The 15,961-nt window shown below is 35.0% G+C and overlaps 1 protein-coding gene and 1 pseudogene across 4 annotated transcripts in view; both read left to right on the top strand.

Moving 5' to 3' along the window:
- Window positions 1–15,961, top strand: part of LOC138331040 (aspartate--tRNA ligase, mitochondrial-like) — a 669,399-nt gene that overhangs the window by 614,635 nt on the left and 38,803 nt on the right. The window lies entirely within an intron of this gene.
- Window positions 10,298–15,200, top strand: LOC138331020 (uncharacterized; annotated as a pseudogene).

Genomic DNA, 15,961 nt, shown 5'->3' with positions numbered 1-15,961 from the left:
AAGGGGTGTTCCGATTGGAGGCTCTCAGTTAACATTTCTAAGACTAAAGTCGTCCATTTTCGACCTTCAAAAAGCAATCGTACTGAATTTGTTTTTATGTGTGGATCGGAGCGATTGGAAATATCAAGTGCCTACAAGTACCTCGGGTTATGGCTTGACGAATATATGGACTTAAAGCTTGCAGTGAAGGAACTCGCAAAGTTAGCTGGTAGAGCCTTAGGTGTACTTACTACTAAATTTATTGCATCGTTGGAATGTCTTATGCCGTGTTTACAAAACTTTATGAAAATCTAGTAGAACCTATTCTGTTTTATTGCTCTGCGATATGGGGGATTACCGAGTATCGAGCAATAAATAACATTCAAAATCGTACAGCACGTATATTCCTGGGAGTAACAAGAAATACCTTTGATGTAGCAAAGGCTGGTGACATGGGTTGGATCTCCTGCGGAGGAAAACAACACATTGAAGTGTTCCATTTTTACTGTCGGCTTCAATCAGTGTCACATGATAGAATATTACATAAGGTCACCAAATGGTCTTCTAGGAGAGGAAAGTCATGGTACAAAAGAACCCATAAGATAGCCCGAGACTATGAAATCAACGAATTGATCGATCGCGCTACGAGTGCATCAAGAAATATACTCGGCGAAATCAAACGTAAAGTATTCATAGGTGAGGAACAAAAATGGTTTCATAATTGTGGAATGACCGAGGTCTTGTGAACGGTAACAAGTTGATAACTTATAGGAAGTTCAAAAAAGATCTACATCCAGAACCGTATATAACTTGTTCGTTACCAAGACCACACTGTAGTGTCTTAGCTAAGCTAAAATGTGGCAGTTTACCACTGCATATAAAGACAGGCGCTTCACTAACTCAGTGACTCCTTTACAAGAAAGGCTGTGTAAATATTGTAATTCTAACGAAATAGAAACTGAATCACATTTTATAGGCGACTGTACCTTTTATAAAGAACAACGGCAAAGACTTTTTAACAGAGCTAATAGTATCAATAATGACTTTTTAGGTCACCTGAGACAAAGTCTCAAGTGACCTATTCTAATCGCCTTTTGTCCGTCGTTGTGCGTCGTCGTCGTCGTCGTATGTCCGTAAACAATTTACATTTTCGACTTCTTCTCCAAAACTGCTGAAGCAATTTCAATGAAATTTTGCACAAACCTTCTAAGGCATGAGGCCAATCAAAATTGTGAATTATATGGTCCCCAACCCCCAGGGAGCTATGGGAGGGGCCAAAAGGGGTAAAATTGACTAAAATTTCAAAAATCTTCTTCTCCACTCACAGATGTGATGGAATTAAATACTCTTCATAGATAGAAAGGTCCTTTACAAAATTGTGAATTTTATGACCCTGGGGTCTTAGGTTTCCCCTGGGGAGGGGGTTAAGTTCACTATAGTTTATATAGGGAAAACACATTTTTGAGTATTATTTGATCATTTGTAATAGGAAATGAGTCAAATATTGTCAGAATTATCAGTATGAGATGGCCATTGAATTCTTTTAACCAATTTTCCGTGACTGACCCTTAGGGGCGGGGTCAAAAGGGGTCAAATAGGCTATAACTTCAAAAATCTTCTTCTGAAATTCTGGAAATGGTAGAATCACATACTCTTCATAGATGGAAAGGTCTTGAGGTCCTTTACAAAAATTGTGAATTATATGACCCTGGGGTCTCATGTTTCCCTCTGGGGAGGGGGTCAAATTTACTATAGTTTATATAGGGAAAACACAATTATGAGCACTTTTTGCTCAATTTTCATAGGAAATGAGTCAAACTTGTTTAGAATTATTAGCCTGAGATAACATTTTAATAACATATCTATATTGGTCCTGGTTGGAAAAGGTCAAGGTCATGTGGACCTGGGTGGTTGTGTGTCAGGAGCTCCACCTTAAAAGCTTATTTCTATGAGATTTATCAAGATTTCACTTGTAAATTTTGGCAAGCGACACTATGGAATATTGATTGTGGCTTTAGTGAATTCAATTTGGAAATTCTTATTTTGAAAATATGTTTTTTGGACCGTGTTTTGTAACAATGGACTGACACCCAGCACGTGAACACTGTTAACCACACTTACCTGGAATTTACCTGGACTGTACCTACTGTACTCACTATACTATATTATACCATACTGCCAGTGTTATATATTCATCATGAATCCTGCACGGCAAAGAAGATCTATTGGCCAGAAATCAGGACTTCAATCATTGGGATTTGCCGAAAAATCTATTGATGAAAGACTGAATTATATTTCACGTTTGCTTGAAAGTGTGGTCACTAAGCAAGATCTTGAAGACAGAAATAGAAAGCTGAAAGAAGACATCAAAATAGAAAACCAGCAGTTGATTGAGGAATTAAAGGGAAAGATATTTGACTTAGAGACTGAAAACGACAAATTACGAACAGTTGTCATATCCCTTGAGGAACAGGTCTGTGACCTGCAGAATACCAAAGTAATTTCTGAGGCAGCACAAAACGACTTGGAACAGCATGGTCGCAAAAATTCCATTAGGATCAATGGACTAGATGATCCCACAGATACTGAATCTATTGAGGAATGTGTTTCCAAAGTTGTAAAATTTGTAAAGGAGAAACTGGACGTCCAGATAAGTAAAGATGACATCGACATTGCCCACAGACTGGGACGCTTCAAGAGTGACAAACCTAGGAACACTATTGTCAAGTTTGTTCGTCGACGTAAGAAGATGGAAGTGATCAAAGCCCGTTCCAAACTGAAGAAATCGAAGTTTACGGTGTTTGATGATCTCACCAGAGCCAATCAGAGGATATACTCCATGTTGCCTACAAACTTTCATGTGTGAAGAATACCTATAGCACGGATGGGAAACTTTTTGCTATTCTTACCAATGGTAAAAAGAGAAAACTATTGTTTGACACCCCACTCACAGAGGATTACCTGATGAATGACTCCAATTTCTAGGACAATGTGCTTTTTGATATTTCGGTAAAGTGACAAGGCACTATGGTGCCACCAGGATTTTCTTTCCTGGATTATACCGAAATTTTAACTATTATGAGTTTTTTTCTGTGTGTTAATTCTTCGTTTTGTGTGTCAGTGTCATGATTGAAAGTGATTTTGGGGATTTAAATATTTCCATACTACAGGTAAGAGTTTATTTATTTATTTATTTAATTTTTTCATTCATTTATTTTTTTATTTATTTATTTCGATTTTCATACTTGTATATGACTGCATTACTACTTGATCTGTTCTATGTTTAATATATTTATTTATTAAATTTTTCGTACATGTAGATTTTCTACGTGCTTAACTACTATAACATACTCTATATGTAATATGATAATATTACTGCTGCAAGTGATTAAATCTTTTCAATAATTTCAACAGTTCGGCAACCTTTTAACTTCCTAGAAAACTAAGACAATGTATACATGTGTTGCTTCATATTTTATATATATACTGATATAATTCCGGATCTTGAGGTCGGATATGGATCTATCACTTCCGGTATGAGATTATTGCAGATTCGTGCATGTTTATATTCCATTATAACAGTATTACTGTATTGGTATGTCTTTGAGGGTAAGTGTGCTGGTTGACAGTGTCCACGAGTATCGTGACCTTATGTTTATTTGTTTTAAATGTTCTCTCTTTCTATCTACACATCTTTCCTTTCCGCTCCTTTCCTATCTTTTCGAGTCGGCACATGTACTATCACACTTCAATTATTTCACTCCATACTATTTCCATTATGACAGATAATAATATTTCTATTATATCGGCAAATTGTCGTGGTTTAGGTGAAAAACTAAAACGCAAAGATCTTTTCTCTTATTTTAGAGTTTTGAAAACTAATATTATATGTTTACAGGACACACATTTCACAAAAGAAAATGAAAATGTTATTAGAAATGAATGCGGTTTTCAGTGTTTCTTTAATTCCTTTAAATCCAATTCCAGGGGTGTGGCCATTTTGTTTAGGAACAATTTTGAGTTCAAAGTTATCAAAGTGAAAAAAGGGGATGAGCCTGATGGTAATTTTTTAGCAATTGAAATTCAAGTAGAATCTCATAACGTCACACTTATCAGCTTGTATGGTCCCAATGATGACAATCCAGATTTTTATAATATTTTGACTGAAACTATAGAAGAATTTGGAAATAACGATGTTATTGTCTGTGGAGATTTCAATTTGGTTTTAGATCCAGAAAAAGATCGACAACAACACAACAAATCAGAGAGGAGCAAAAACGAAGATTACCAATGTCTGAGGAATTATCCACAGACGAAATTGTACAGAGCAGTATATAAGGACTCCAGTAAAAAGAGGAACACACAGGAACAACATAAAACGCCAGGAATAGAGCGTCACGGGCGATCGTGAGATGGCCTCGGCGAACAATAAGAAGAACAATGGAGTAAACAATGGCGACGTCCCTAGCAACGTCATCACAAGGGCCCGTGGGAGGCCCCCGGGGTCGTCAAAATCGGGATCTAAAACGAACATTAAACAGATTTCTCCGAGCAACAGCGACTTCATCACCGATTTCAATCTGGATATCGGTGATAAAGAAGATAGAGAATGGCAATGCAAGGATTGTAGCAAAACATTCAAGGATGCGGAAGCAAACATGATGGAATGCGGAAGATGTCATTCGCGTCACTGCACCAAATGTCTCGGCAAATCGGATGCACACTATAAAGCACTTCAGGAATCTCCAGACTACATGTGGTTCTGTACGGGCTGCATGGGGACGGTACAAAAATGTATCGCCACCGATATGAACATTGAGAAGAAGTGTAAAGAAATTATGGAGGTCTACGAAAGTAGGATATCAGCATTGGAACAGGCTATCGCGACAAAATGTGACGAGGAAACGGTCCGTAGAATCATCAGGGAGGGCCAGGCCCAAGACGGCGGAAGCCCACCCGTGAAAAAGTCGGAAACCAACTCCAAATCGCAACAACCGAACCTAACGAACATAATGTCAGAGATCAACGAAAGGAAAAACAGAGAACGCAACATTGTGATATACGGTATCCCAGAGAGCAGCTCAACATCACGGGATGACAGGATAGCGCACGACACTGAACACGTGAACATTATCCTGGATGCATGCAATGCTAAGTCGGAAAATGACACCGAGAAAGTCATCCGACTTGGTAGATTCAACACTGCAGGGGATCAAAAGGACAAACAAACAAACAGACCTATCTTGGTATCCTTCTATAATACGGATACCAAAAAGGCTCTGTTCAGGAATATCAAAAAACTAGGAGAGGACGAAAACCTTTCAAACATTAAAATTAGCAACGACCTCACGAAGGCCGAACGGGAACAGGAAAAGAAGCTCTGGGAGGAGGCGAAGAAGAAACGAGAGCAAAACCCATCGGGGGAATTCACGTACAAAGTACGGGGACCCCCGTGGGACAGAAGGATAACAAAGATCAAAACAAAGGGAGGACAATAAGTAAGCAACAAACCACAGGAAAACAAATAACGTTCGAAAATTTGACATGCTTCTACACAAATGCAGATCAACTAAAAAACAAACTTTCAGAACTAGCAATAAGAGTGAATGAAATTAAACCAGAAATAATCGGGATTACGGAGGTTAAACCTAAAACAAGATCTCTAAATATGAAACCTCAAGAATTCTCAATAGAAGGGAATACGGACTACTGCATGTTTGATAAAAATATAGACAATAACATGGGAAGAGGTATGATTTTATATGTTAACAAGCTACTCCAACCGAAAGAAGTTCGCCTAGAAACAAATTTTCAAGAAAACATATTCATAGAAGTACCCCTCAATGTGCACGAAAAACTATTAATTGGACTGATATATAGATCAGACAGTGGATCCGAGGAAAACAACAATAGTCTGAGAAACCTGATAAACGAAGCAACATCCAAAAACTACTCAAAAATGATCATAATGGGAGACTTCAACTACCCAGACATAAACTGGGAAACTTGGAACTCTAAAGGAGACAGCACAGAATCGCATGAATATAAACTCATTCACTGCCTACAAGATAACTTTTTGTCACAGGTGATTGAACATCCAACAAGATGGAGAGGAAACGATACACCTCACATTCTGGACCTAGTCATAACTAATAACGAACACATTATATCATCTGTAGATTACCAGAGCCCACTGGGAAAGAGCGACCATAATGTTTTGATTGTTAAAATTGATTGCCAAAAGTCAACTAAAACAACGTCTAGGACCCGAAAATGCTACAACAAAGCTAATTATGACAAACTAAACGAGGAAATAAACGCCGTCAACTGGAGACAAGAATTGAAGGAGGACCACACTATAGAAGAAAACTGGGAGTTGTTTCGGAACAAAATACATGGACTTATTGATAAATACGTGCCAACAAAATCGATCAAGCTGAACAAAAATAACAAGCATAATTTTCCTGTTGATCAAGACACTCTGAAACTAATCAAACTGAAACACTCGCTCTCAAAACAAGTTGTCACATCATCGGACCCAGAAATAAGAAGACAATACTGCAAAATCAGAAACAAAGTCAAAGCGATAACTAGAAACTTGAGAAAGAACTATGAACAATCCCTCGCTAGCAAAGCCAAAACAGATCCGAAACTAATATGGAAATATATCAACTCTAAATCCAAGACCAAAGTGGAAATCGGAGATCTATACGTAAACCCAAAGGATACTAACTCGAGGAAAGCTACAACCGCAAAGGAAAAGGCTGATATTCTGGCTAAATTCTTCCAAAGTGTATTTGTAAAGGAGGATGAAGGAGAATCGCCTACATTGGCAGACAAAAATATCACCAGCGAAATGTCGGAACTGAAAATAACAAGCGAGCATATAATTTAAATTTTAAACAAACTAAAACCAAACAAATCGCCGGGACTAGATAACATGCACAGTGCCACACAGGCGCTTAGCCAACAAGCTACGAGCCTATAAATTCTCCAACCAAGTAATAAAATGGATTACAAACTTTTTAGAAGGAAGAATACAGCACGTCTCAATAAATAATATAAACTCTGAATGGACAAACGTATCGTCAGGAATTCCACAAGGTTCAGTTCTTGGCCCTCTACTGTTTGTGATTTTCGTGAATGATCTCCCTGAAACAGTTAATTCGGACATGTACCTGTTTGCAGATGACACCAAAATTTTCAAGGTAATTAAAAATAGCGAGGACGAAGAAATTCTACAAAAAGATCTGATTACGATGGGAACCTGGAGTGATACTTGGCTATTAAGAATGCACCCTGAAAAGTGCAAACATATGCACATAGGTAAACAACAAAGGCGTACAGTGGAAACACCAGCAACATATAAAACTTCTTGGAAACGACCTTGCACGTACGGATAAAGAGAAAGATATTGGAGTAATAATCGACCCAGAACTAACATTTGAATATCACATAAGCGAAAAGATCAAGAAGGCGAACCAGATATTCGGTCTTTTGAGAAGAACCTTCCATTTTATGGACAAGAAATCACTCATGCTGTTATACAAAAGTCTAGTTAGGACACAACTTGACTACGCAAGCGCGGTGTGGGCTCCATACAAAATCAAGGACATCGATAGACTCGAAGCGGTGCAGCGCAGAGCTACTAAAAGTCTTCCAGGAATGAACAACCTATCATATCCAGAAAGACTGAAAATTCTAAATCTCCCAACCCTATCATATCGAAGAATCAGAGGAGATATGATTGAACTTTACAAGTTAACAAATAACATCTACGATGAAGAGGCGAGTTCATTTTTAAATCTATGGAAGGATGTGGCACCCCGGCACAGCAGCAGAGGAAACACAAAAATGATATTCCCGCAGCATTCCAGAACATTGTTACGGAGTAACAGCTTCACCATCAGAACAGTAAAGATGTGGAACAGTTTACCAGAAGATGTTGTTTCAGCACCAAACATTAACTGCTTCAAAAATAGACTTGATACTAATTGGAAAAACGAAGACGTAATTTTCAACTACAGGGCTACCATAACCGGAAAATGAACAGTATATGTTAAAACATGACATTTTCGAGTCCGGTGAAGAGGAACAATAGTTCCTGTACTGGAAATTATCTATATCTATATCTATCTATTATGATAATAGCTATAAGAAAATTAATAATTATAAAGCCAGAGATAAGGTATTGGAAATTATAGAGAATTTTGCACTTATTGATATTTATAGGGAGCATCATGAAAACTTGAAAAGATACACATGGAGAAAAAGTAATCCGCTTAAACAGGCTCGTCTTGACTTTTTCCTCATTTCAGATAATCTTCTCTCCAGTGTAGTTAAGTCAAATATTGAGCCTGGCTACAGGTCAGGCCACTCTTTCCCTAGTATATCTCTAAAACTAACAGATTTTAAGGCAGGAAAATGTGTTTGGAAATTCAATAATAGTTTATTACAAGATTTGAACTATCTAGAATTAGTAAAAGAGTGTATTACAGAGTATAAGACAATGTTTTGTCTTCCAGTTTATAACTTAGATAACATCAACATTATAGAAGATAAGAATATTCAACTTTCTATTTCTGATCCTACTTTTCTTGAGATTTTGCTTGCACACATTAGGGGTAAAACAATATCATACTCATCTCACTTGGAAAAAAAAAACAGAAAAATTTGATTGAAGATGAACTTAAGAATGATATCATGAAACTTGAGCAGGAAAATAATATTAATTTAGTTGAGCTTGAAGCAAAAAAGAAAGAATTAGAGAAAATAAGAGAACAAAAAGTTAAGGGCAGTCTAATAAGATCTAAAGCTGAATGGATTGAGGAAGGTGAAAAACCCACAAATTATTTTTTTAACTTAGAAAATAGGAACTTCACTTCTAAAATAATACCAAAACTTCATTTGGATGTTGGAAAGGTTATTACACAGCAAGAAGAAATTATACATGAGGTTCAAAATTTTTATAAAAATCTCTATAGCCCTGATTTTGATTTGGAAGATATTGATTTGAATGATGTATTTAAAGATTATGATGTTTGCAAAATCAATAAAAATGACTCAGAAAAATCGGAAGGATTAATTACTTTACACGAAGCAGGGGTAACTTTGAAAAATATGAAAAATAACAAAAGTCCTGGTATTGATGGTTTTACAGTTGAATTTTTTAAATGTTTTTGGAAATTTTTAGGTAACTTTGTTGTTAGATCAATCAATTCTGGGTTTTATGATGGTGAATTTTCTATTTCTCAACGACGTGGAATTATAACTTGTATACCTAAGGGAGATAAACCAAGACACTTCATCAAAAACTGGAGACCTATCACTCTGCTCACTGTTGTCTATAAAATTGCCTCAGGTACAATAACTCGTAGAATAAAAACTGTATTAGATAAAGATCAAACAGGTTTTCTTGCTGGACGTTTTATTGGGGAAAAAACAAGGCTGATTTATGATTTAATGCAATTCACAGAAGAAAAATATATTCCTGGAATGCTTTTGTTAATTGATTTTGAGAAAGCTTTTGATTCAGTGTCATGGAATTTCATTGAAAAGGTCTTTAAATTTTTTGGTTTTGGCTCAGATATTATAAATTGGGTAAAAGTTTTCCATAGTAATGTTAGTGCAACAATCAATCAGGGTGGAAATCTTTCAACTTTTTTTAAGGTACAAAGAGGCTGTCGGCAGGGGGACCCTATTGCACCTTACATTTTTATCCTTTGTGCTGAAATTTTAGCTTTAAGATTAAGACAGAATAGTAATAGGTATTGAAATTAATAATTGTCCTTTTCTTCTGTCACAATATGCTGATGATTCTTCTCTCGCTCTTGACGGTTCAGAACAATCACTAAAAGAATCCATTACTGAACTTAATTTTTATAAACGAATATCTGGTTTAAAAATGAATGTCTCTAAAACAAATGTAATTTGGATTGGCAGTAAGAAATTCTCTGAAGACACTTATCTCCCAGAGTTGAACTTACAGTGGGGCAAACAGAGATTTACTCTATTAGGTATTGACTTCCATGTTAACTTACATGAGATGCCAAAAATGAATTATGACAAAAAATTGATAAAACTGAAGTCTTTGATACAAACTTGGAAAAGAAGATCACTTACTCCAATAGGACGAATTCAGATAATCAAATCCTTACTGATTTCACAATTTAATCATTTGTTTATGGCATTGCCAAATCCTGATGAATCATTTATCTCAAAACTGAATACCACTATCTTTGAATTTTTATGGAACAGCAAGGTTGATAAAGTTAAAAAGGATGTAATTATTAAAGATTTTTTAAATGGTGGCCTGAAAATGATTAATTTGCAAGCTTACTTGTGTTCTTTAAAACTTGGTTGGATTCGAAGATTTTTCAAACTACAGCTAAATAGCAAATTGTTTTTAAGAGTTTGGTAAATGTAGATATTTTAGTTAATGGTGGAAATGAATATTTACAAATTTGCCAGAAAAAAATGTCCAATAAATTTGGATTGATGTTTTTAAAGCATGGAATGCACTGATCAAGATGAATGATAAGAACATTACTACAGAGCTATCTATTCTGAAAACCCCTATTTGGTTTAATAAAAATATAACTGTTGATAAGAAGTTCATTTATGATAAAAATCTTTTTGAAAAAAATGTTATTACAATCAATGATCTATTAAGAGACAGTACTACAAAGAGTTTTTACACTTTCAATGAGTTTCTTCACAGGTACAATGTAAATACCAACTTTCTTCATTATCATAGTATCATATCGTCTGTTATAAAGTTGTTATCATCGGCTGTAATTCCTCAATCAAAACTTCAGTATCCATTTGTACCAATTAGCGTTGAATATTTTCTAAAGGAAAGAAAAGGTACTAAAGATTTTTATAATATTTTAATACATAACGAAGCTGTGCCTTCTGGTAAAGTTAAGTGGAACAAAGACTTTGATCTTGATGATGCAACTTGGTCTCAAATTTACAAAATTCCATTCCATATTACTAAGAACACAAAGTTACAGTGGCTACAGTTCAGAATAAATCACCACATCTTAACAACAAACACTTTTCTTTTTAAAGCACATCTTTCTGTTTCTCCTAACTGTAATTTATGTAATTCTGAAAATGAAACAATAACTCATATTTTATGGGAGTGTAAAGTAGTACAAAATCTTTTAGATTGTTTCACAGCTCTACTTGATGTTTTATTCATTCCTTTTGTTTCAATAAACAAACTTTTATTTTTGGTCTACATTCCTCCAACTCCATTAACCTTCAAAGCTGACAATGAAATTCTGCTAGTTATAAAACAGTATATTTATAGAATGAGATGTCTCCATAAGTCACTCAGTACTAATGGTCTTGTCAATATTTTAAAAGATTATTATAATACTCAGAAATATATAGCTTACAGCCAAGGAGAAAGAGCAAAAATTAAATTTGAGAAAGACTGGAAAAAATGGGAAAAAATAGCTAAACTTTTATCTTTTATTCGTACACCTCACATTGAAATATTCGCAATATGATAATCATAGATGTATACATTTTTTTTTTTTTGATATATTTAGATTTTTTTGTTCCTTGTTTTTAATTATTTATTTTTTCATTATTATCATTTTTTTGTTTTTGCCGATATAACTTTTTATTTCTTCGATCTTCACTTACTGTACGTGCCACTCTAAATACCATCTCTCTGTCTATCCCTCCCCTTTATCTATCTTTTTTTCTCTCTATCTCTCTATCTTTCTTTCCTTTCTCTTTGTGTTTCTTTTCTGTTGTTTTTTGTTTTTCGTCTCTCTGTGTGTATATTTGATAGTATAAGGTGTATGTGTGTGTATGTGAAGAATGAAAGTGTCCTCGTTTGTCATGTCAAATGTGTTACAAAATTTGAAAAAATATGAATTTACAACAACAAAAAAATATTGGTTCGGTCAACCCCCTCAGGGCAAAGGGGCGGGCCAAAAGGGGCAAATAGGCTAAAACTTTAAAAATCTTCTTCTTATCAAGGACGTATATGAGAAGGATAAGTCACACTGGGTTTTGGGGGAGTACAACGTAGGAGCTTTTGTGTTTGTGCACTGACCGTGACGTTGGGCGACGACCGTTTTCCTTTGATATCTGCCGGCGCAGCCTTTGATGTAGCTTGCGGGTGCGAGGGTTACCGTCTTACTTTCTGAAGCGGGGCCGTCATTTCATGAGCTGTCGTACTTTTTAACGAAAATTTAAGACATATTTTCTAAATTTTCCGTCCTTAAAGCAAGTAATAAACGTTGTAAAATTTAATAAACTTTACATTGGTGTTTCGTTTGACTTGATAAGACAAGTATTTGTTGAGAAAAACGGTTTTTATTCCCGGTTCATAGGCGTCTCGTGTGGTGTTTAGTAGTGTAAAGAGACAGTCACCCATCCTTCTCACTTATAAATCCTTGTTCTTATATGCTGGAAATGGTAGAATCAAATACTCGTCATAGATGGACAGGTCTTAAAGAGACAATTCACTCAGGCTAATTCTTTTACATAACCAAGAAGCAAAATATAGCATAAATGTATTGTTCTACATTTCTTATGAAACATATAACATAAAACGTTGACAAATTCCACGACATTGTTAAGTATTTTAATTAATATCTTTGAAATATCAAATCGTTGATCAATACGATTAAGCAGGTACAATATGGACGCTGTACCCATACCCGAGCCAAAGTCACGCACGTTAAACAAATGAATTAAATAATCACTGAGAAGGCGATAAAATGATTTTTAGGCAAGACAATTCACCTAATAAGGTAAACACACTACTGTCAGAGCGATTTGAGTAGTTCTAGACAAAAGTTGCATTACTCTACGAGCAAGGGACAGGGTTCGGCATACAAGAAGTTTGACCACAGTGTGTAATGGCGGACAGCGAGCGAGTTTGAACATCTACACACATGTCACAACCATGGGCTTTTCAGGCATATCACAGTAAAACCGATTGATCTAATTCCATTAGAACTTTTTTCCGATATATGTACAAATTTTAATGTTCTCTTAGACTGAATTGTCCCTTTAAGATGTTTTATGAAAATTGTGAATTATATGACCCTTGGGTCTCGGGTTTCCCCCTGGGGAGGGGGTTAAGTTTACTGTAGTTTATATAGGGAAAACACATTTTTGAGCATTATTAAGTCATTATAATAGGAATTAGTCAATTGTAGTCAGAATCATCCCTATGTGATGGCCAATGAATCTTATTACCAAATTTTCCATGACTGATCCCCAGGGGCCTTAGGGGCGGGGCCAAAACGGGTCAAATAGGCTTAAACTTCAAAAATCTTCTTCTGAAATTCTGGAACTGGTAGAATCAAATACTCTGCATAGATGGAAAGGTCTTGAGGCCCTTTACAAAAATTGTGAATGATATGACCCTGGGGTCTCATGTTTCCCTCTGGGGAGGGGGTCAAGTTTACTTTAGTGTATATAGGAAAAACACATTTGCCTATTTTTCATAGGAAATTAGTCAAACTGGGTTAGAATTATTAGTCTGAAATAGCATTTTAACATCATATCCATATTGGACATGGCCGACCCCCAGGGGCCAGAGGGGCGGAGCCAAAAGGGGTCAAAATGGTAATTTCAAAAATCTTCCTTTTGAATTCACAGATTTGATGGAACCAAATAATCTTCACAGACATGTTAACCTTTGGTGAGAAAAAAGAGGTAGATTTCTGACTCAAAAGCGGTAGCATTATACGCGGCATTTTTCGCGACGCGTCAGAGAGATATAATATCAATAATATGCAAAATAATTACAAAAACATATTTTGTTAACAAATTATGATTAACTTTAATTATTACCATTGGACTTGCATTGGTGGCTCATTTTGTATTTTTCAAATATTAATTAAGGCTTACATTAAATTTGGAAGATGAAAAATGCCAATAAATACATTGTATACTTTTATTTCAATGCTATTTATCATCTATTTTAATTATACATTTTGTCTATTTGTTTGGGGTTTTTTTTCCACTTTTTTTTTTTTTTTTTTTGTAATACATACTGGACTCATTTTCTTTTGATTTATGCAAGAAAGAAATACAAATATTTGTTTCTAAAATTTACACCAATATTCTAGAGAAATAATCACCCTGAAAAATTTTTTTTTAGTGATATCATGAAAAAATATACTAAAATCCGGTTCCTTTATTAGAATCACCCCATTCCAAAATGGCGGCCATTACGATTGCAAAGCTTGTGATTTTCAGCAGACACTTTATGCCTATTTTACATTAAAAACGTGAGTAAATTATTTCAATTATAAGTAGTGTTTGTTTTTGAAATGATACTTACTAGTTTTAAGCACAAAATTTATTGAAAGGCCAGATGATTGTTTCCTCACGGTAGGCCTACGTAATACACATCGTTACACTCAGACACGTGAAATAGGCTAAGCAAGTGACACCACGTGCACCAAGCCAAGGTGGAACTAGCCCCAGGCTGCTAATTTGCACCAGTGGGTGTTGGTCAGGGAGTGTTCACACCTCCTTTATTTACTAATTATCAAGCCAGTCCCCCTGCTCACTCTGGTATGCATTTTGAAGCCACCAAGGCAGCCCCAACCGACTATGAAAAATTCAGAAATCGGAAGAAAAAAAATGAAGACGATGTTTTGCAGAAATCGGAATATTTGGATATTAAAGCGGTAGGCGGAATATTAGTCTCAAAAGCGGTAGACTTCCGCCAGAATCGGTAGGGTTAACATGTCTGGTCTTCATAGATAAAAAAGTCAAATTTATAAAATCACTGACTGACTTCAAGGGCCTGATAGGCAAATATATAGTGTTTATATGCATGTCTTTGTTTCATTTTGTATCTGAACTCGGGTGACCGTTAAGGCCCATGGGCCTCTTGTTAAAGTATAGTTCTGATGAAAATTTTTATTTTTTGATGTCAAACAGTGAAATGCAGTCAATTTTAGCTAGTTCTATATTCAGTTTTTTTAAAGAAAAGACGTTCAATTTCTTTTTATGTACATATTGTTAAAGCTATAGCGTGTATTATATTGAATGTTTATATTTTTAACAGTGTCTCATAAGTCTTTTAGACTGGACATTTTAATTCAAATATATTTTATTGTATGTTTGAAAAATGTGTGACACTCTAATAAAATAAATGATGGTCGCTAAATATCACAGCTGATGTAATTACGAAGTATAATAAAATAAATATACTTTTTAGTCAATATGTAATATTTTGGATTTATTGAGATATCTTTTGTTTTAAATGTTACACTGAAATTACGAAAGTGTAACCCGCAAATCTTACATTTGCATTTGAATTTGCATGATTTGACAAGTAATTTTGTCATCTATATACATGTATGATGCACATCCCTCTTTTCACACTATAAAAACCTAAGTATTTCTACAGAATATAGACTTCTGCAGATTGTTTGAGAGAATGTGAATATTATAGAGATAATTGTTAAGCTAGAGATAGTTCGAACACTGATGTTTTTATAATAGATTTCGGATAGTTCGAACACTGATTTTTTTATAATAGATTTCGGATAGTTCGAACACTGATTTTTTTATAATAGATTTCGGATAGTTCGAACACTGATTTTTTTATAATAGATTTCGGATAGTTCGAACACTGATTTTTTTATAATAGATTTCGGATAGTTCGAACACTGATTTTTTTATAATAGATTTCGGATAGTTCGAACACTGATTTTTTTATAATAGATTTCGGATAGTTCGAACACTGATTTTTTTTATAATAGATTTCGGATAGTTCGAACACTGATTTTTTTATAAATAGATTTCGGATAGTTCGAACACTGATTTTTTTATAATAGATTTCGGATAGTTCGAACACTGATTTTTTTATAATAGATTTCGGATAGTTCGAACACTGATGTTTTTATAATAGATTTCGGATAGTTCGAACACTGATTTTTTTTATAATAGATTTCGGATAGTTCGAACACTGATTTTTTTATAATAG

Source organism: Argopecten irradians, chromosome 9 (assembly GCF_041381155.1).
Source record: "Argopecten irradians isolate NY chromosome 9, Ai_NY, whole genome shotgun sequence".
Taxonomy (NCBI): Eukaryota; Metazoa; Mollusca; class Bivalvia; order Pectinida; family Pectinidae; genus Argopecten; species Argopecten irradians.
Note: the sequence above shows the minus strand (reverse complement) of the source record. Positions and strands in the feature narration are given on the sequence as shown.